The sequence below is a fragment of the Rhinolophus sinicus genome, linkage group LG05 (genome assembly GCF_036562045.2).
Source record: "Rhinolophus sinicus isolate RSC01 linkage group LG05, ASM3656204v1, whole genome shotgun sequence".
In the NCBI taxonomy this organism is placed as follows: domain Eukaryota; kingdom Metazoa; phylum Chordata; class Mammalia; order Chiroptera; family Rhinolophidae; genus Rhinolophus; species Rhinolophus sinicus.
In genome coordinates this window covers 75,464,488-75,486,698 of record NC_133755.1, presented here as the reverse complement: position 1 = coordinate 75,486,698, position 22,211 = coordinate 75,464,488, and the positions used below count along the sequence as shown (strand labels likewise).

Sequence of the window (22,211 nt, the reverse complement as noted above, 5' to 3'; positions counted from 1 at the left end):
CCATGGTCTGCTCATGCCTCTTCTGTCCCCTCTAATCCACTTCCAGAGAGGAGCCAGACATCTTCCCAAAACATAAGTCTAAATCACGTGACTTCCCCCAGTACTCCTCTGTTTTTAGGGTGAAGACAAAGCCCCCTCACACCACGGCTTACATTGTGCCCCCCTTGCCCCGACGTCTCCTGTTTCACCCCAATCTGCATTGTCCTTCTCTCTGCCCACTCAGCCACACTAGCCTCCCACTTCCCAAGTCCCTCCCTCCAAAACGTCACCTGTGCTGCTCCTTGGGCCTGCTCCTTCCCTTGTCTTCACCTCCTAAGGCCTGCTCACCCCTCAGACCTCAAGTCAAGCCTTGCCTCCCCCTCAGGGGGCCAAGCACCCACTGGAGACCTCTCTGCAGTGAGCACCTGCTGCCATCAACGTCCCTCTGAGCAGTGCTTCAGCCCAGGTCCCACAGATTGCACACATTTCTCTTGTGTTCAGTTCAAAATCTTTTCTAATTTCCCTTGAAATTTCCTTTTAACCCTTTGATTATTTACAACTTGTTGTTTCATTTCCAAATATTTAAGGATTTCTCCAGCTATCTGTAACTGATTTGTAACTCCATTCATGTGATCAAAAGCCAGCCAGTGCATGATTTCAGTCCTTTGAATTTGTTCAGGTTCCCCTAGCTTGCTGAATGTTCCATGTGCACTGAAGAGAATGAGGATTTACTATTTTGGGGTGAGGTATTGTACAAAAGACAATTAGATCCAGCTTGTTAATGGTGTCATTCAGTCCCTTTATGTCCTTACTAATTTTCTGTCTGCTGGTTCTGTAGATTACGGAGAGAGACGTGTTCAAGTTTCCAACCATAACTGTGGCTTTGCCCGTTTCTCCTTTCATTGTGTCAATGTTTACTTCCCGTATGGAAGCTCTGATGTTAGGTATACATACATTTAGGATTGTTATGTCTTCTTGGTGAATTGTCACTTTTATCATGCAGTGTACCTCTTCATTCCTGGTAATTGTCCTTGTTCTAAAGGTTACTTTGTCTGATAGTAATATCTTTTGAGGGCGCTACCTTTTTCCATCCTTCTGCTTTTAGCCTGCCCATAGTATTATATTTAAGGGACGTTTCTTGTAAGTAGCCTATGGTGTTTCACTGATGACTTATTATATGTTGAGTATCTTTTTTATATACCTCTTGGTTTTTCACATATTTTCTTTTTTTGAGTGTTTGTTCAGTCTTTTGCCCATTTAAAAAATGGAGTTACCTGTTTATTTCTTGGACATCCTTGTCTTGTTCCTGATCTTAGGGAGAAAGTGTTGAGTATTTCACCGTTAGGTATGATGATGCTAACTTTAGTTTTCTCTTGTTACCCTTTAGCAATGTGAGGAAGTCCCCTTCTGTTCCTAGTTTGTTGAGAATTTTTACAAAGTCATGAATGGGTCTTGAAGTTTGTCAAGTACTTTTTCTATATCAATTGAGCTGACCATACAATTTTTCTTCTTTAGTTCTGTTAATATGGCATATTACAATGATCCATATTTAAATGTTAAATGTCGGTTACACATGTGCATGCATTTGCATTCCTGGAATTCAAATTCAGTATTCCCTAATTAGTCGTGATATTCAATTTGCTAATATTTTGTTTAGGATTTTAGTTTTGATACTCATGAGGGATATTAGTCTTGTAATTTTTCTTTCTTGTTATGTCTTGTCATATTTTGGAATCATGTTTTTCCTGGCCTTATGAGTTGGGAAGCATTTCCTCTTTATCTATTCTTTGGAAGAGTGTGTGTACTACTGGTATTGTTTCTTCCTTAAATGTTGGGAGGGATTCACCAGTGAAGGCTACTGGTCCTAGAGTTTCCTTTGTTGGAAGTTTCAATTTCTTTAACAGAGGTCATTTAAATTTCTATTTTTTCTTGTATTAGTTTCAGTAAATTATGGATTTTCAAGGAATTTGTCTATGCTATCAAATTTATTGGCATAAAGATGTTTATAATATCCCTAATTGTCCTCTTAATGTGTGCGAGACCTGTGGGGAGGCTTCCATGTTCATGTCAGATATTGATCATTTGTTTTCCTTCTCTATCCCTTTTTAAAATTTATTGACTAGTTTTACTAGGCATCTCTCAATTTTACTAATCGTTTCAAAAAATAAACTTTTGCCTGTTTTGATTTTCTCTTTTGTTTATCTATTTTCTATTTCATTAATTTCTGTTCCTTATTTCTTCCATTCTATTTCCTTCCTGTTTAACTCACTTTTCCTTTTTCAGCCTTTTGAGTTGATAGCTTAGAACACAATTTTTTTTAAAAAAGATTTTATTGGGGAAGGGGTACAGGACTTTATTGGGGAACACTGTGTATTTCCAGGTCTTTTTTTTTTTTTTTTTCCAAGTCAAGTTGTTGTCCTTTCAATCGTAGTTGTGGAGGGTGCCGTTCAGTTTCAAGTTGTTGTCCTTTCAGTCTTAGTTATGGAGGGCGCAGCTCAGCTCCAGGTCCAGTTGCCGTTGCTAGTTGCAGGGGGCACAGCCCACCATCCCTTGCGGGAGTCACACCGGCAACCTTGTGGTTGAGAGGGCGCACTCCAACCAACTGAGCTATCCGGGAGCTCAGCCGAAGCTCAACTCAAGGTGCCGTGTTCAATTTTAGTTGCAGGGGGCACTGCCCACCATCCCTTGCAGGACTCGAGTAGTTGAACTGGCAACCTTGTGGTTGAGAGCCCACTGGCCCATGTGGGAATCGAACTGCAGCCTTCGGAGTTAGGAGCATGGAGCTCTAACCGCCTGAGCCACTAGGCCGGCCCAGAACACGATTTTAAATCTTTCTTCTTGTCTAGTATATGCAATTAAAGTTATTAATTTCCACCTAAGCAGTGTTTAAGTTGTAGCTCACAAACAGATCAATTAAATTTTAAAGAGTATTCAAATTCTTTCTTTGGTACTGGGTGAAAAACATTCTCTTAGGAATCATGGAGGTGTAAAATGGAAAAGGACATATTTTGCTCAGCATCATACTCTCAAGATCCATCCATGTTGTCACAAATGTTCCTATATCATCTTTTCTTACAGCCGAATAGTATTCCATTGTGTATATATACCACAACTTCTTTATCCATTCATCTATCGAAGGACATTTTGGTTGTTTCCATGTCTTGGCCACTGTAAACAAAGCTGCAGTGAACAGAAAAAGCAGAGAACCATGTGATTTCATTGATATGTGGTATATAAACCAAAAACAACAAGAGAACAAGACAAACAAATGAGAAACAGAAACTCATAGACACAGACAATAGTTTAGTGGTTACCAGAGAGTAAGGGGTTTGGGGGGTGGGAGATGAGGGTAAAGGGGATCCAATATATGGTGATGGAAAGAGAACTGACTCTGGGTGGTGAACACACAATGGGATTACAATTCTGTAATACAGAATTGTACACCTGAAATCTATGTAATTTTACTAACAATTGTCACCCCAATAAATTTTAAAAATAAATTAAAAAAATAAAATAAAAATAATTATTAAAGTGAAAAAAAAAAGGAAAAGGAAGCAAGAAACGTTGTAAGGTGAGGGTAATGTCCACATCCTGACAGGGGTGTTGGTTACACAGGGGAGTACATTTGTCAAGAGTGTGACACTGTGCACTTAAGACCTGAATTGTATACAATACTAGAAGACAGGCATCAGCACCTTTTTATAAGTGAAAAATCTAAAGCTTAGAGGAGTTAACTGCAATATGTATGCCAACATCACATACTTAGCAACTGCAAGAGCCAGGAGTTAAGCCTATATCAACAGAACCCATGTGGTTTGCACCCTACCACATATTAGTACACATGCATGCACATGTGTGGGCACGTGCACGCACGCACACACACACACACACACACACACACACACACACATATACACACAATGAAAGGGAGAAACTGAGGGACACAGAAACAGATGGACCCCATGCAGTACATGTTTAGCATGTAGCACGAACAAAACATTTTCCATCCTGATGTGAACCAGTGTCCTCCTCAGTGAGCTCACCTTACTGCCATCAAACGATGAAGGTGGGGTGTCTGCTGAGAACCTGGATGCTCACTCCCGAGGGGCACAATCAATGAAACACCACTTGGTCTCAACCTAATCTAAGTGAGAAATTAGTTACAAAAGAAGGTTTACTTTTATGATTTATAAGACAAATTCATTTTCAAAGCATCTTTTATAAATACTTAAGAAAATGTACATCAAATAAGAACAAAAGGAAACATTTTACACACAAATATACACCCACAAGAAAAGTGTCAATAGCATGTTCAGTTTAAGTCAAAACTTTAGGTGAATTTTTCGTACATATTTGTCTTTGAAATATTTGTATTTTGGGGGCAAACATAAACATTGTGATGAACAGTCAGTACAATCAGATGAAATGTGAAACCTGACCATGGAATCATGGTGCTGCAGGCTCCTTCACAATCATTCCTCCACAGTTAATACCTTGCTTTACGGTCATGGGCCTTTCCATTTAAATAACTTAGATCATTGAAAAAATAAGACAACACGTAAAAGCTTGTTACCTTTTCAATGTAAGGAATGGAAGCTGAATATTTAGTTCTCTGGGTACAAGTACATAAAATTAAATGACACTTATTCCAGTATTAGTACTTGAAACAGACCAAATACAACATCTTTGTTGACTTGCAATGAAAGATACTTAATACAAACAAGGTTCCAGACAATGCTCATGTTGACAGGGAAAAGGACACTAAAATTCTGCGCCACTCCTCCCCACAAAACCTGACCACACTGGGTCCTCTTATTCTTCCCTTGAGGCTCTGGGTGAGGAAGAGATTAAAAATAGAAGGTAAAAAGGATGGGGAGTTATATGCTCTGATGTGGTTTACATCTGCTTAAAAGTTGCAGAATAGAAATAGATATCAAGAGTATTTCCTACTTCAAATACTGGGATACAGGAATCCTTTACTCTAAGCTATCCCCAAAGAAGTATAATCATAAAGTACTGCCAATCCTCAATCCTACTTAATTAAAATAATATTACTCCTACTACGACTAATAATAATACCAGTTAACATTTCCTGAGTTATCATCATGAGCCAGACACTGTTCTCAGCTCCTTCATACATATGATGTAATTTTCACAAGAATCCTGTTAGAAGTATTATTATTATTCCCTTTTCACAGATGAAGAAATTGGGGCAAAGAACGATTAAGATAGGTACATAGTATTATTTCATCTGTAACAATAGGAGAAGAGAGCAACAAAGGGAAACTAGGTAAAGTCACAGTAACAAACCCAAGTTTTGTGTTGGCTATGAAACTACCGAGTGTTTCATGTTTTGCATAATGCATTAATCAATTTACATGTTATTGTTATGCTTGCAACCATGACACAATCTGGAAAAGTCACAATCCTATACTGGTAGTAACTGTAATTATAGTGCTTGTCTTAGCATCCCACATGAGATCTCTGAAGCCAGCTGTGAAGGAGCAAGATATGCTTGTAAGAAGTAACTTGCTCAAAACTGATTCCCTGCAAAAATAATTCTCCTTTATTTTCCTAGAAAGGAATAAAATTCAAAACCAAAATCCATGATGTTCTCTACAAACATAGGAAACAGACATCCAAAGGCAAGATACTTACTTCCAGTCAAAATGGTGGAGTAGGTAAATGCTGTGATCACCTCTTCCCACAACCACCTCAAAATTTGCAACTAAACTACAAAACAACCACCATTGAGAATCACCTGAGTCTAGCTTAACCGAAGCCCTACAATTAAGGATATAAAAAGAAGCCACCTCAAGACTGGTAGGAGGGGTGGAGATGTGGAACGGACTGGTCCCACACTCGTGTGTGGCCATTGAAGATTGGGAGGGATATCCGGGCTGCAGAGGTACCCCCTGAGGAGCGAGGGCTCTCAGCCCTTCCTCAGCCCAGGGTTCCAGTGCTGGGAAGAGAATTCCCCATAAACTTCTGGCTGTGAAAACCAGTGGAGATTGTGGCTGAGTGAGATGGAGGGATGCTGAAGTCCCAGGCATTCCTCTTAAAGGGGCCAGGCATGGACTTGCTTTCAGACTCACTTGCTCTGAGCTCTAGCGCTGGGTCAGCTGCTTGCTTGAAAGGCACCAGGGACATACAGGAAGAAACTGAATTGTCTGGCTGCAGAGTGAAGGCTGGAGGGGCAGCTTTCTCCCAGATGGTCAGAGGAGCTGGTAGCAGCCATTGTTTCTTTGTTGAGCCCGCCCCCCACCCAATGTGCAAATGCAGGCAGGCACCACAGCTGAGTCTCCATTAACCTGGCTAACACTGTTTGCCCCACCCTAGTGATTCCCTGAGATCCTGCTTCACCCAACTTGCAGGCCCACCCGAGCTAATTCCAGTGGCTTTTCCATACAAAAGGCATGCCATGGCTCATTCTTCGGACTTTCCTACAATCTTTTGCAGGTTCACAAACCCCAAATAAACAGCATCTGGCTTTGGCATGCTGCTTGCTAAACAGCTGCAAGCCTGGCACTAGAGGCAGCTGGCTTTGGTTTGTAGCTTGGCCTCTCAAGGTACCTGCAAGCCCAACAGAGGTGAAAGGCCTTTGTGGATCACTCTATGGCTCATGCCAGGGGGCCCTGTGCAGGGCACAGGTGGCAGCCCCCAGGCCAGCACAACCAGTGCCTGGCTTCAGACTCTGCTGGACCACCACCAGGCCATCTTCACAGATGACAAACCCAAAGGACAAACTGGGAAGTCACCAGACCCCTGTTAAAGTGAATCCTGCTCCATAAGGTCAGCCCCTACACAACAGTTCCTCCACTGTAGTCAAGGCCAATCCTCACAACCAATCAGCCCGAGGGTCAATCCTTCCCATTAACATGAAAACAGCAGTCAAGTCTCAACTACAACAAGGAGGACACACACAACCCATACAAGGGACAAACCTTGAGCACCCAGCTCAGAAAGACTGTGCCACTGAATCCCCCAGGACACCTACTATCTAAGGCCACTCTACTAAGACCAGGAGATAAAGCAGCTCTATCTAATACATAGAAACAAACACAGGAAGGCAGTCAAAATGGGGATAAAAAGAAATGTGTCCCAAATAAAAGAACAGAATAAAGCTCCAGAAAAAAAACAAAACAAAACAAAACAAAAAAAAAACTAAACAAAATGGAGATAAGCAATCTGCCAGATGCAGAGTTCAAAACACTGGTTATAAGGATGCTCAATGATCTCAGTGAGAACGTGAACAAAGAGATAGGAAACATAAAAATGGAGATAGAAAATATAAAAAAGAACCAGTCAGAAATAAAGAATACAATAACTGAAATGAAGAATACATTAGAAGGAATCAAGAGTAGATTAGATGAAGCAGAGGTTCAAATCAGCAATTTGGAAGATAAGGTAACAGAAAACACCCAATCAGAACAGCAAAAAGAAAAAAAGAATTTCCCCAGCCCCCCAAAAATGAGGATCGTTTAAGGGGCCTCTGAGACAACACCAAGCATACCAACTTTCACATCAGGGGAGTATGAGAAGGAAAAGAGAGAGAGAGCAAGGAATGAAAACCTACTTGAAGAAATAATGACAGAAACTTCCTTAACCTGGTGAAGGAAATAGACATACAAGCCCAGGAAGTGCCAGGAGTTCCAAATAAGATGAACCCAAAGAGGCCCACACCAAGACACATCATAATCAAAATGCCAAAGGTTAAAGATAAAAAGAGAATCTTGGGAGATCCAAGATGGCAGAATAGATAAACACTGTGGCTGCTTCCTTCCATGAACAAAGTAAAATTACAACTAAATTATAGAACAATCATCCTGGAGAACCATCTGAAATCTCCCTGAACAGAAGTTTTATTACTATAGATATAAAGAAGAAGCCATATTGAGACTGGTAGGAGGGGCAGAGATGTGAAACTGGCTAACCCCAAACCTCTGTGTGGCAGATGAGAACCAGGAGGGATATCTCGGTCATGGAAGTTCCCCCCAGGGAAGCAAGGGACCCCAGACCCACACTGGCTTCCCCAACCCAGAGTACTGGTGCCAGTAAGAAGAGCCCCCACAATATCTGGCTGTGAAAAATAGTGGGGATTCCAATCATCCGGGTGGGACAGAAGGTGGCAGGAAACCCAAGTGTCCTCTTAAAGGGCCAGCACATAGACTCATTCGCTCGCATGCACTCACCCTGTGTCCGGTGGAGGGACGGTGACTTGGGGGGTGTCAGAGACATAAGGGGGACAGGCTGAGTTGTGTGGCTTCAGGAGGACAGCTGGAGGACAGTCAGCATTTTCCCTGTGTGGGGTCCTGCTCCTGTGCAGCCGGCAGGCAGGCACCATCTTTCTGGTGTTGAGCCGGCTCCCTACACTTATGTCCAAATTTGAATCTGATGGGTCTAGTGAGCTCCGCAGCTCCACACTGCTGACTCACTGAGACCCCACCCCACTCAACTCCCCCAACACTGGAGGCACTTTCTTGTGAGCAGCCAACCCTCCCTGCATTGTGCTCTTTCTTAGAAAGCTATCAGAGTCAGAGAGACCCCAGGCAGGTGGTAACTGGCCTCAGTGTGCTCTGAGACTTTTGCTGAGTAGCTTCAAGTGCAGCACTGGCACCACACCAGCATTTGCATTAACCTGGTGACCATGACCCTTCCCACTCTAGTGACTCCCTGAGACCCTGCCTCACCCAACTTGCATACTGCATGAGGCTCTATCAGTGGCTGAAACTTAAGGGAGCTGGAAGGTGGCAGCAAGCCTTGGGGTCTCCATGCATTTTGCAGAGATACCCCAGGCCTGGTATCGGTGGCAGACATCCTTGGTTCACAGCGTGGCCTCCCCCACACTCCTCTAGGGTTAGCACAGTCAGTGAACACTGTGGATCACTTTGTAGCTTTTACCAGGTAGCCCCCATTGGTCACAGATAGTAGGTGGCCTGGGCCTGCATGGGAGCCCCTCCCAAGAGGACCCAGAACAACATACTTGGAAGTTAGCTATGCAGAGCACCACCCAATCAGCCCCACAAGTGGCACACACAAAGGGTGGTCTCAACAGGCACCAGAGCCCACTGAGGCAAATCCCACTCAGTGGGGTAAGCCCCCCACACAGCAGCCCATAAGCTGTGGATGTGGCCCAATCCCACAGTCCATCAGCCTGAGGGTCAGTCCCACCCACTGATGGGCCAATAGCAATCAAGGCTCAACTATAACTGAAGAGCACACATGACCAACACAGGGAAACTCCTGGAGCACCCAGTGCAGGTGATGAGGGAAACTGTGCCACTGGGCTCCACAGGGCACCTATTACATAAGGTCACCTGGACAAGACTGGGGGACATAGCAGATCTACCCACTACATAAAAACAGAGAGGCAGCCAAAATGAGGAAACAGAGAAATACATCCCAAATGAAAGAACACGACAAAACTCCAGAAAAAGAACTAAACAAAATGAAGGCAAGCAACCTGCTAAAGACAGAGTTCAAAACAATTGTCTTAAGGATGAGCAAGGAACTTAGTAAGAACTTCAATAAAGAGACAGCGAGCATAAAAAAGGACATAGAAACCATAAAAAAGAACCAGTCAGAAGTGAAAAATAACTGAAATGAAGATTGCACTAGAAGGAATCACCAGCAGACTAGATGAAGCAGAGGATCGAATAAGCAATTTGGAAGACAAAGTAGCATAAGACACCCAATCAGAACAGCAAAAAGAAAAAAGAATCCAAAAAAAATGAGGGTAGTGTAAGAGACCTGTGGGATAACATCAAACATAACCACATTCATATCATAGGGTACCAGAAGGAGAAGAGAGAAAGCAAGGGATTGAGAACCCATTTGAAGAAATAATGACAGAAAACTTTTCTGACCTGGCAAAGAAAATAGACATACAGGCCCTGGAAGCACAGAGAGCCCCAAACAAGATGAACCCAAAGAGGCCCACACCAAGACACAAAGAGAGAATCTCAAAAGCAGCAAGAGAAAGTTAACTTGTAACTTATAAGGGAGCTCCCATAAGACTGTCAGCTGACTTCTCAACAGAACCTTTGCAGGCCAGAGGGATTCACACAAAATATTCAACAGAATGAAAAGAAAGGACCTACAACTAAGATTACTCTACACAGCAAAACTATCATTTAGAATCGAAGGACTGATAAAGAGATTCCCAGACAAGAAAAAGCTAAAGGAGTTCATCATCACCAAACCAATTACAAGGAATGATAGAGGGACTTCTTTAAGATGTGGAAAGAAAAAAAAGACCAAAATTACGAATAATAAAATGGCAATAACTACATATCTATCAACAATTACTTTCAATGTAAATAGATTAAATGCTCCACTCAAAAGCTATAGGAGGGCTGAATGGATAAGAAAAAAGACCCTTACATATGCTGCCTACAAGGGACTAATTTCAGATTGAAAGACATACACAAATGGAAAGTAAAGGGATGGAAAAAAATATTTCATGAAAATGGAAATGAAAAAAAAAAAAAGCTGGGGTAGCAATAATTATACCAGACAAAATAGACTGTAAAACAAAGTATAGCAAGAGACAAAGAAGTACCCAGTAATACCACTTCAAGGTATTTATCCAAAGAAACCCAAATGCTACCTTGCGGGAATGTGTGCATCCATATGTTCATTGCAGCATTTTTTACAATGGCCAAGATGTGGAGGCAGCCTGGCTGTCCATGCATGGAAGAATGGATAAAGAGGAGGTGGTACATATATACAATGGAGTATTGCTCGGCCATGGAAGGGAATGGGTTCTTGCCATCTGGGATGGCATGAATGAACCTGGAGGGAATTGTGCTGAGTGTAGTGTCAGACAGAGAAAGACAGATGCAATGTGATGTCACTTATATGTGGAATCTAAAGAACAAAATAAACAAACAAAACAGAAGCAAACTCATAGATATAGAGAACATTTTGATGGTTGCCAGATGGGAGGGGGGTTGGGGGTGAGTGAAAAAGGGGAAGGGATTAAGAAGTACAAATTGGTTGTTACACAGTAATCATGAGGGTGTAGGGTATAGCATAAGGAATATAGTCAATAATTACTGTAATAACTACTCATATGTATTTTGTCATATTGGTACTAGGTTTATTGGGGTGATAGATGGGAGGGGGTTGGGGGCAAGGTGAAAAAAGGTGAAGGATTAAGAAGTACAAATTGGTTGTTACACAGTAGTCAGGGGCATATAGGATATTTCATAAGGAATATAGTCAATAATATTGTAATATCTATATGGTGTCAGATAGGTGTGAGATTTGTTGGGGTGATAGATGGGAGGGGGTTGGGGGGCAAGGTATAAAAGGTGAAGGGAGTAAGAAGTATAAACTGATACTTAACAAAATAGTCATGGGGATGTATATTAAAGCATAGGAAATATAGTCAATATCATGGTAATAACAATATAGTGCCAGGTGGGTACAAGTCAGGGGGATCATTGCTTAAATTATACAAATGTCTAATCACTATGCTATACACCTGAAATTAATATAAAATAATACTGAATGTCAACTGTAATTGAAAAATTAAAAAGGGGTGGAGGTGACGGGGAATAAGAGGTTCAAGTCTCCAGGTATAAAACAAATAAGTCATGGGGATGTAGTGTATAGCATAGAGAATATAGTCAATAATATGGTGATAACAAGGTACAGTGTCAGATGGTTGCTGTACTTATGGTGGTCACTTTTTTTGGTACATAAATGTTGAATAACTGCAACTAATATAATACTGTATGTTAGCTATATTTTAATAAAAATATTTTTAAAAAGAAAAAGAATGAAAGGGTGGCAGGGAGAAGTCCACAAAATAGTACCACAAATTTCTTATGAGTATGGGTATAGTTATGTGTACAAATGCAAAGAAAAAGGTCTAGAAGAATAAACACCAAAGTGAGAATAGCTGTTATCTCAAAAATGAAGATATGTATTAGGATGGTGGTGAAAAAGACAAAGTAAATAAAGGCCTTATCTTCAATTTTAAAATATCTGTGACAGCTATGTGAATATTTGGAAAAAATATTTTAGTGTGTGTTTGAAAGTACAACTCTAAATGCATAATTTAAAAAAAATCAAGTATATATCAAAATGCCCACATTCATGTACATTTGCAAATGAATGACTTTATTAAAGAAACACTTGTGTAGGCATATTTCATTTAAATAAAGATGCAGTTCCAAAACAAAACAAAAAGATAATCTTAAAAGGAGCAAGAGAAAAGCAGTTAGTTACCTATAAGGGAGCTCCCATAAGACTGTCAGCTGATTTCTCAACAGAAACTTTGCAGGAGTTGGCAGAAAATATTCAAAGTGATGAAAAGCAAGGACCTACGACTAAGATTATTCTACCCAGCAAAGCTGAAGCTGAACAATAATGAATGTTAACTACAATTATATATATATATATATTTTTTTAACTACAATTATGTAGTTAAACAATAATGTATGTTAACTACAATTTATATATATATATATATATATATATATATATATATATATATATATGAAGTGGAGTACAGCATTAGGAATAGAGATAGTGGAAATGTAATGGCTGTGTACGATGTCAGAGGCATAGTGGATGGGGGGGAGGGGGGTTGTCACTGTGTGAGGGATATAAATGATAAATATCTAACTATTACATTGTTTTGTGCACCTGAAACTAATAAAAAAATGTTAAAAAAACAAAAACAAAACAAAAAGCTATCATTTAGAATTGAAGGACAGATAAAGATCTTCTGAGACAAGAAAAAGCTAAAGGAGTTCATCACCACCAAACCAGTATTACAAGGAATCTTAGACTTCTTAAGATGTAAATAAGACAAAAATATGAATAAAATGGCAATAACCACATGTCTATCAAAAGTTACTTTCAATGTAAATGGATTAAATGCTCCAATTAAAAGACAGGGTGGCTGAATGGATAAGAAAACTAGACCCTTAAATATGCTGCCTACAAGAGACTCACTTCAGACCGAAAGACACACACAAACTGAAAGTAAAGGGTTGGGAAAAACATATTTCATGAGAATGGAAACAAAAATAAACAGCTGAGGTAGTGATATGAGTACTCAATACCAGACAAAATGACTTTAAAACAAAGGCTATAATAAGAGACAACGAAGGACCCAGTAATGTCACTTCAGGGTATTTATCTGAAGAAACCCAAATGCTACTTCGAGGAGATGTGCGCATCCATATGTTCATTGCAGCATTATTTACAATGGCCAAGATGTGGAGGCAGCCCAGGTGTCTGTTGATGGAAGAATGGATAAAGAAGAGGTGGAATATTGCTTAGCCATGGAAGGGGATGGGTTCTTGCCATTTGCAGCAGTATGGATGGACCTGGGGGGTATTGTGCCTAGTGGAGTATGTCAGACAGAGAAAGATGCAATATGATGTCACCTATATGTGGAATCTAAAGAACAAAATAAACAAACAAAATAGAAACAAACTCATAGATCCAGAAAATATTTTGATGCTTGCCAGATGGGAGGGGGGTTGAAGGTAAGTGAAAAAGGGGAAGAGATTAAGAAGTACAGGTTGGTTGTTGCACAGTAGTCATGGTGATGGTTATAGCATAAGGAATACAGGCAATAATATTGTAATAACCATGTACGGTGTCAGATGGGTAGTAGACTGGTCAGGGGGAATCACTTCTTAAAATATATAAATGTTGATGTCATCAAAATGGCGGCGTGAGGTGAGCCTCTGTAAAGCTCCCCTGGAAATTATAACTAATTGAACAACAATAACTCCACAAAGGACTCCCTGCAGCAGACAGGCAAGACGAAGAGGCCCACTACTGAATTCACCTAAAGGTGGGCGAATCGCACGAGTGGGGGAGGAGAAGAGGGAGAAGTGCAGAGACAGAGCAGCGCGGGCGCAGGACGCAGACCTTGCTCAGTGCTCCAAGCTCGCTGCATCCCAGAACTACCACAGCTGCAGGAGAGGGAAGAACTTAGACTGCGAGGGCTCCATTTATGGCCCACAGGGCTGAGGGGACAGCATAAAACACAGCTGAACCCAATGCTCACGGCACAGACCTTGGAGAAAAGACTGAGGGAAGAAGGCTGAAAACAGTGGTTTAAGCCCTCACTGCCGAGCAGAGAATGGAAGCCTTAGGCACTGAGACTAGCCGCCCTCTCCCTACCCTCCCAGAGCTCGCCCTGCCCTCACGTCCCCGGTGCTAGAAGCGGAACAGTAGCAGTGTCAGATCAAAATAAAAGAATATTTACTGTTCTGAGAACTGTGGACCGCAGACACAGATTCGCAGCCCAACTAGTTCCGGCAAAGGGGAGGGAGCTGTGGAAGCAGGACCGGCTCTGGTGGTGGTTGCCGCCATTGCTCTGGGCCATCTCGTACAACTCACCCCGCCCCTGGCCCCACCTATCTGGGCGGATCCCTGCAGGAGTAAACAGAACTGCTGAAACATACAGGCTCTGAATCTGGTGCAGGAAGAGCTTTGGAAATTCAAAAGCTCTCGCATACCCACACGGACACTGCGCCCTGTGACCCAGGTGAACTATTAACAGAGGAGAAGCCCGTTTCCCAGGGAATCCCCCCATTGTGTGAGAAGCTGGAATAGTCCAGAGGAAACATAGCACTACCGTGTGAGAGAGGAAAAAAAGGCTGCAGTCTGAGAGAAAATAAAACATTCTACCAACAAGTACTGGAAAACAAAAGAAAGACCTCTTCCTATCAACCTGTTGCAGAAGCCACTCTTGTAGATATCTAGGAAGAGAAATAATAAATCAGTAATTGCCATGAATAACCAAGGCAACAAGACAGCTCACAAAGAAAGTGAAAAGTCTCCAGAAAAGGAACTTAAAAATATGAAAATATGAGACTTCAATGACAGAGAATTCAAGATTGCAGTTCTGAAAAAACTCAACGAGATGCAAGACAACACAGAAAGGCAGTTTAATGAACTCAGAAACACAATCAAAGAATAACATGAGCATTTTACGAAAGATATTGAAATTTTAAAAAAGAACCAAATAGAATTTCTGGAGATTAAGAACTCAATAGAAGAAATTAAGAATGAAATAACCAGCTTAGGTAGTAGAGTTGACCAGATGGAGGAAAGAATCAGTGACATCGAAGATAGAAACCTGGAAATTACACAGCTGGAAGAAGAAAGAGACTTGAGACTTAAAAGAAATGAACGAACTCTTCAAGAACTTTCTGACTCCATCAGAAAGAGCAATATAAGAATAATGGGCATACCACAAGGAGAACAAAGAGAGAAGGGAACGGAGAATATATTCCAACAAATTGTTGATGAGAACTTCCCAAACTTGTGGACAGAACTGGATCCTTGAATCCAAGAGCAAATAGAACACCTAATTACCTCAATCCCAACAGGCCTTCTCCAAGGCACATTGTATTGAAGCTGTCTAAAATCAACGACAAAGAAAGAATCCTCAAGGCAGCCAGGGAAAACAAGACGGTAACATACAAAGGAAGCCCATGAGATTATCATCAGATTTTTCAGCAGAAACTCTACAAGCCAGGAGGGAGTGGAACCAAACATTCAAACTATTGAAAGAGAGAAATCATGAGCCAAGAATAATATATCCAGCAAAGATATCCTTTAGATATGAAGGAGGAATAAAGACCTTTCCAGACATACAGAAGCTGAGGGAATTTTCTAATACACGACCTGCACTACAAGAAATACTAAAGGAGGCTATTCGACCACCATCAACAGGGACAATTTGTGGTAACCAAAACATGAAAAGGGGGAGAGTAAAGGCCTGAACTGGAATATGGGAATGGAGAAAGTAAGCTCCTGAATAGAATACTCTAAATATCAAACTCTCTTTTACATAAATTTAAGGGTAACCACTCAAAAATAAATCCAGAACTGAAATATACACTGTAATAAAAGAAGAAACAGAGGGAAACATCATAGAATACCTCCACACAGAAATAATAGACAACAACAAAAAGGCAAAGAAACAATGGAGACACAGCCTTACCAGAAAATTAAAGATAGAATGACAGGAAATCCTCACATATCAATAATCACCCTAAATGTAAATGGACTGAACTCACCAATAAAAAGGCACAGAGAAGAAGATTGGATCAAAAAACTAAACCCAACCATATGCTGCCTCCAAGAGACACATCTCAGCTACAAGGACAAGCATAGACTCAAAGTGAAAGGGTGGAAATTGACACTCCAAGCAAATGGTACCCAGAGAAAATCAGGTGTAGCCATCATGATATCAGATGAAACAGACTTCAGGGTGAAAAAGATAACAAGAGACAAAGATGGACATTTCATAATGGTAAAGGGGACTATACAACAAGAAGACATAACAGTCATCAATATTTATGCCCCCAATCAGGGAGCACCGAAATATACCAAGCAACTACTAACAAACTAAAGAGAGAAATTGACCAAAACACAATTATACTAGGGGACTTAAATACATCATTGACAGCTATGGATAGATCATCCAAACAGAAAATAAATAACAAAAGCAGCCCTAAATGACACATTAGATGAAATGGACAAAATAGACATATATAGAACACTTCATCCTAAAACATCAGACTATACATTCTTTTCTAGTGTACGTGGAACATTCTCAAGGATAGACCATATATTGGGACATAAAATGAGCTTCAGCAAATTTAAGAAGATTGAAATCATACCAAGCATATTCTCTGATCACAAGGCTTTGAAACTGGATATCAACTGCAAAAAGAAAGCAGGAAAAAACACAAATACATGGAGATTAAACAACATACTTTTAAAAAACGACTGGGTCAAAGAAGAAATTAGAGGAGAGATCAAAAGATACATAGAAACAAATGACAATGAAAATACATCCTACCAGAATTTTTGGAATGCAGCGAAAGCAGTTTTAAGAGGGTAATTTATATCATTATAGGCCAATCTCAAGAAACAAGAAAAATCCCAAATAAATGACCTTATGTTACACCTTAAAGAACTAGAAAAAGAAGAATATATGAAACCAAGGTCAGCTGAAGAAAGGAAATAACAAAAATCAGAGCAGAACTAAATGAAGTAGAGCTAAAATAATAGAAAAAATGAATGTGAAAAAGAACTGGTTCTTTCAAAAGATTAATAAAATTGACAAACCCTTGACTAGACTCACTAAGATAAAAAGAGAGAAGACAATAATTAACAAAATCAGAAACAAAAAAGGGGAAGTTATCATGAATGCCACAGAAATACAAAGGATCACCCAAGAATACTATGAAGGACTATATACAACCAAATTCAATAACCTAGAAGAAATGGACAAGTTCTTAGAAACATATAGCTTTCGAAGGCTGAACCATGAAGAACTGGAAAATCTAAACAGACTGATCACCAGTAACAAAATTGAATCAGTCATCCAAAACCTTCCCAAAAGCAAAAGTCCAGGACCAGATGGCTTCACTAGTGAATTCTACCAGACCTTCAAAGAGGATCTAATACCAATCCTGCTCAAACTCTTCCAAAAAATTGAAGAAGAGACACTACTCCCTAACTCATTTTATGAGGCCTACATTACCCTGATACTAAAACCTGGTAAGGACAACACACAAAAAGAGAACTACAGACCAATATCACTGATGAATACAGATGCAAAAATCCTAAATAAAATTCTAGCAAATCGAATACAACAATGCATTAAAAAGATTATTCATCACGACCAAGTGGGGTTCATCCCCGGGGCACAAGGATGGTTCAACATCCACAAATCCATCAATGTGATACATCACATAAACAAAATAAAGGACAAAAATCATATGATTATATCAATTGATGCAGAAAAAGCATTTGACAAGATACAACATCCATTTATGATTAAAACACTTAATAAAATAGGTATAGAAGGAAAATACCTTAACATAATAAAGGCCATATATGACAAGCCCTCAGCTAATCTCATAATTAATGGTGAAAAACTGAAGCCCTTTGCTCTACGTTCAGGAACACGACAGGGCTGTCCCCTATCACCTCTGCTTTTCAACACAGTGTTGGAAGTCCTTGCCAGAGCAATCAGGTAAGAGAAAGAAATAAAAGGCATCCAAATTGGGAATTAAGAAGTTAAATTATCACTCTTTGCAGATGACATGATGCTATATATAGAAAACCCTAAAGACTCCACCAAAAAGCTATTAGAAACAATCAATGAATACAGTAAAGTTGCTGGCTACAAAATCAACGCACAAAAGTCCATTGCATTCCTATATACTAACAATGAAATCTCAGAAAAAGAAATACAAAATCAATTCCTTTTGCAATTGCAGCAAAAAGAATAAAATACCTAGGAATAAACTTAACCAAGGATGTGAAAGACCTATATGCTGAAAACTATAAGACATTTTTGAAAGAAATTGAAGAAGACACAAAGAAATGGAAAGACATTCCGTGCTCATGGATTGGAAGAATCAACATAGTTAAAATGGCCATATTACCCAAAGCAATATACAGATTTAATGCACTCCCCATCCAAATCCCAATGGCATTTTTTAAGGAAATAGAACAAAAAAAATCATCAGATTTGTTTGGAACCACAAAAGACCCTAAATAGCCAAAGCAATCTTAAGGAAAAAGAACAATACTGGAGGTATCACACTTCCTGACTTTAGCTTGTACTACAGGGCTACAATAATCAAAACAGCATGGTATTGGCAGAAAAACAGACACATAGACCAATGGAATATAATTGAGAACTCAGAAATAAAACTCAGATAATTATAAATTATAAATAAATATGGACAGATAATTTTTGACAAAGAAGCTAAAAACATACAATGGAGGAAAGACAGCCTCTTGAATAAATGATGCTGGGAGATCTGGAAAGCCAAGTGCAAAAGAATGAAACTGGACTGCTCTCTGTCACCATGTACCAAAATTAATTCAAAATGGATCAAAGACTTAAGCATAAAACCTAACACAATAAACTGCATAGAAGAAAACGTAGGTACTAAACTTATGGACCTTGGGTTCAAAGAGCATTTTATGAATTTGACTCCAAAGGCAATGGAAGTAAAAGCTAAAATAAATGAATGGGATTATATGAAATTTAAAAGCTTCTGCACAGCAAAAGAAACCATAGACAAAATAAAGAAGCAACCAACTGATTGGGAGAAGATTTTTGCAAACAGTGCCTCTGATAAGGGGCTAATATCCAAAATATACAAGGCATTCATGAAACTCAACAACAAATAAACAAACAACCCAATTGAAAAACGGGCAGACGACCTGAAGAGACATTTCTCCAAAGAGGACATACAAATGGCAAATAGACATGAAAAAATGCTCAACATCACTAATCATCAGAGAAATGCAAATAAAAACCACAATGAGATATCACCTCACCCCAGTCAGAATGGCTATCATCAACAAGACAAATAGTAACAAGTGTTGGAGAGGCTGTGGAGAAAAAGGAACCCTCATACACTGTTGGTGGGAATGCAGACTGGTGCAGCCGTTATGGAAGGCAGTGTGGAGGTTCCTCAAAAAATTACGAATAGAATTACCATATGACCCAGCAATCCCTCTCCTGGGTATCTACCCAAAAAATCTGAAAACATTTATCCATAAAGACACGTGTGCTCCAATGTTCATTGCAGCTTTGTTTACGGTGGCCAAGACATGGAAACAACCAAAATGTCCTTCGATAGATGAATGGATAAAGAAGTTGTGGTATATATACACAATGGAATACTATTCGGCAGTAAGAAAAGATGTTATAGGAACATTTGTGACAACATGGATGGATCTTGAGGGTATGATGCTAACCGAAATAAGTCAGACAGATAAAGCAGAGACCTATATGATTTCACTGATATGTGGTATATAAACCAAAAACAGCAAAAGAACAAGACAAACAAATGAGAAACAAAAACTCATAGGCACAGACAATAGTTTAGTGGTTACCAGAGGGTAAGGGGGATGGGGGTGGGAGATGAGGGTAAAGGGGGATCAAATATATGGTGAGGGAAGGAGAACTGACTCTGGGTGGTGAACACACAATGGGATTTATAGATGATGTAATACAGAATTGTACACCTGAAATCTATGTAATTTCACTAACAATTGTCATCCCAATAAATTGATATATATATATATATATATATATATATATATATATATATATATATATATATATATATATATATATGTCTAACCACTATGCTGTATACCTGAAATTAATATAAAATAATATCAAATGTCAAAATAAATAAATGTAAAAAAAATTAATTTGGTTGTGAAATAAAACAGTGACTATGGGAAAAGAAAACGTTTCCTAGCATCTTCTCTACTTTTGCAATTTTGCGTCTGTTATTTACAAAATTCACATACCCGGCGACAGTCAGTCATCACAGGCATGACCCTGATGGGCTCTTACTTGTCCCCTGGACACCAGGCTGGAGATCTGGTCCGTGTTTCACTTCAGGTGTCCTCTGCGGGGACAAGGAGGAATTTGTTCACACTATCATAGAGACCTCCCCAGACATTCCGGGTATCACAGGCTCCTGAGCCAGTTCTTTACCAGGCTGAGTAGTCCTTGTTATACTTTGTTTTGTTTCATCTTTGTTTTAATAACAATTTTTGTAGTTTACTTCTTAAATATTTCCTGGTTCTCTCAACGTCCAACTAAGTTCAAAATTAGGTACAGAACCATATTAAGCAGCTAGTCAAAGCTCAGCTTAAATCAATGTCTCATTGAGTTTTATTTTATTTCTACCAGACGACTATTTTGTTTTTGTTGCACCACCACTATAATTCCAACAGAGTCACTTAAGAGATATTTATCCATCAAATCTTTGGTGCTTTTCAAACAAGAGTCCAAAACTAGAAAAAGTATGAGCATTTGGTAAATCTCTCGTCTACCAATGATTACAAAATGATCTTATTTAGTGGAAACAACACTTGGTAATGGATCATATGAAAACTGAAAAGTAAAATTAGCAAAGTGAAATAAGAATTTCAGAAAATAAATTAACAACTCATTAATTACTACCTACTTTCTTATTTTTAAAAGCAATATGTATTTGGTGTTCAAAACTATGAAAATATCAAATGGCATGAAGAGAAACAAGAATCATCAGTCAACATGCTACCAGTTACCACCCTAGCATGTTTCCTTCTGTTTTCTACATATAAAAAAAAAAATTATTGAAATACTGTGTTTAATTTTATATTTTTTCTAAACTGACATTTTATCACAAATATTTTCCCTAACATTAAAATCTCTTTAACAAAATTTTAATCAGTCTTCTATCCCATCATACGTGTCCATTCCCCTATTACTGATTATGTAAGTCGTATCAAGTCTTTTCTAATATAATACTGGGATGAACAGTATTTATATATATGTCCAAATTTTTTATTAGGAATGATTATTTATTATGAATTCTTGGAAATGTAATCACCCAGCCTAAAAGCATGAATATTTGCTACAAACTGCTTTCCAAAAATGCTGTACCTTATACCCTGGAGAGTGTGAGTGTGGGTGCCTGTTTTGTCACCCTCCGCAGGGCTGAGTATTGTAATTTTAAAATGTCTGTGGTATCGTATTCCTTCGCAATTACGTGAGGTTAACTTTTCTCACGTATGAGTTACTTCTATTTCTTATTTAGTTCAAATCTTATACATTAGGACTCTTCTTTCGCTATTCCTATTTCGCTCCTGTTCACATGAAGCAAGGACAGCTTCCCCTGGAGGAAGGCTGGCGGAAAAGGGGCTACAGAGTGGCGTTGGGCGCAGAGGTGGGTGGAAAGTTAGCGTTAAAAGTTTAGGTTTGGAGGTGAGGTGGGTTAAGGGAGGTGTTAGGGTGGAGACTGAGATGTTAGGGGTTGGGCACTCAGTCTAAGGTCACGATTACGGGAGGTTTGGTCCCTGGGGTCGGGTTGGGAGGATGCTGGGATGCGAGCGCTATTGTCGGGAAGGCCAGTGGGTCGGGGCGAGCTCCTAGGATTCGGGCGCCCGGCTTGCCCCGCCAGCGCCCGGGCACCCGCACGGTCCAGGCCCCGAGGGACAGCCACACGGTACCTGCTGCTTCAGCTCCCTGCAGCGGCGCTGCGGGAAGCGCTGGGAGTCGCGGGGACACTGCGCCAGCATCTCCACATCTCCCGCGGGGAGGTGGGGGGGACGCCAGCGCCGGTCGCCACGGAAACCGCAACGGCGGCCCCGGTTACTGACGTCACCAGCTGACGCCATCAGCTCGAGGCCAGGTGGGCTGGCTGGTGAGT

The 22,211-nt window shown here is 40.0% G+C and overlaps 1 long non-coding RNA gene across 1 annotated transcript; it reads right to left on the bottom strand.

Moving 5' to 3' along the window:
- Window positions 1-207: 207 nt before the first annotated feature.
- On the bottom strand, window positions 208-22,148 carry LOC109444556 (uncharacterized). Its single transcript, XR_012496466.1, has 4 exons — window positions 22,012-22,148; window positions 20,320-20,420; window positions 4,023-4,123; window positions 208-3,159 (listed from the first exon to the last, which is right to left on the bottom strand). It is a non-coding gene; the product is annotated as an uncharacterized LOC109444556 (long non-coding RNA).
- Window positions 22,149-22,211: the final 63 nt, after the last annotated feature.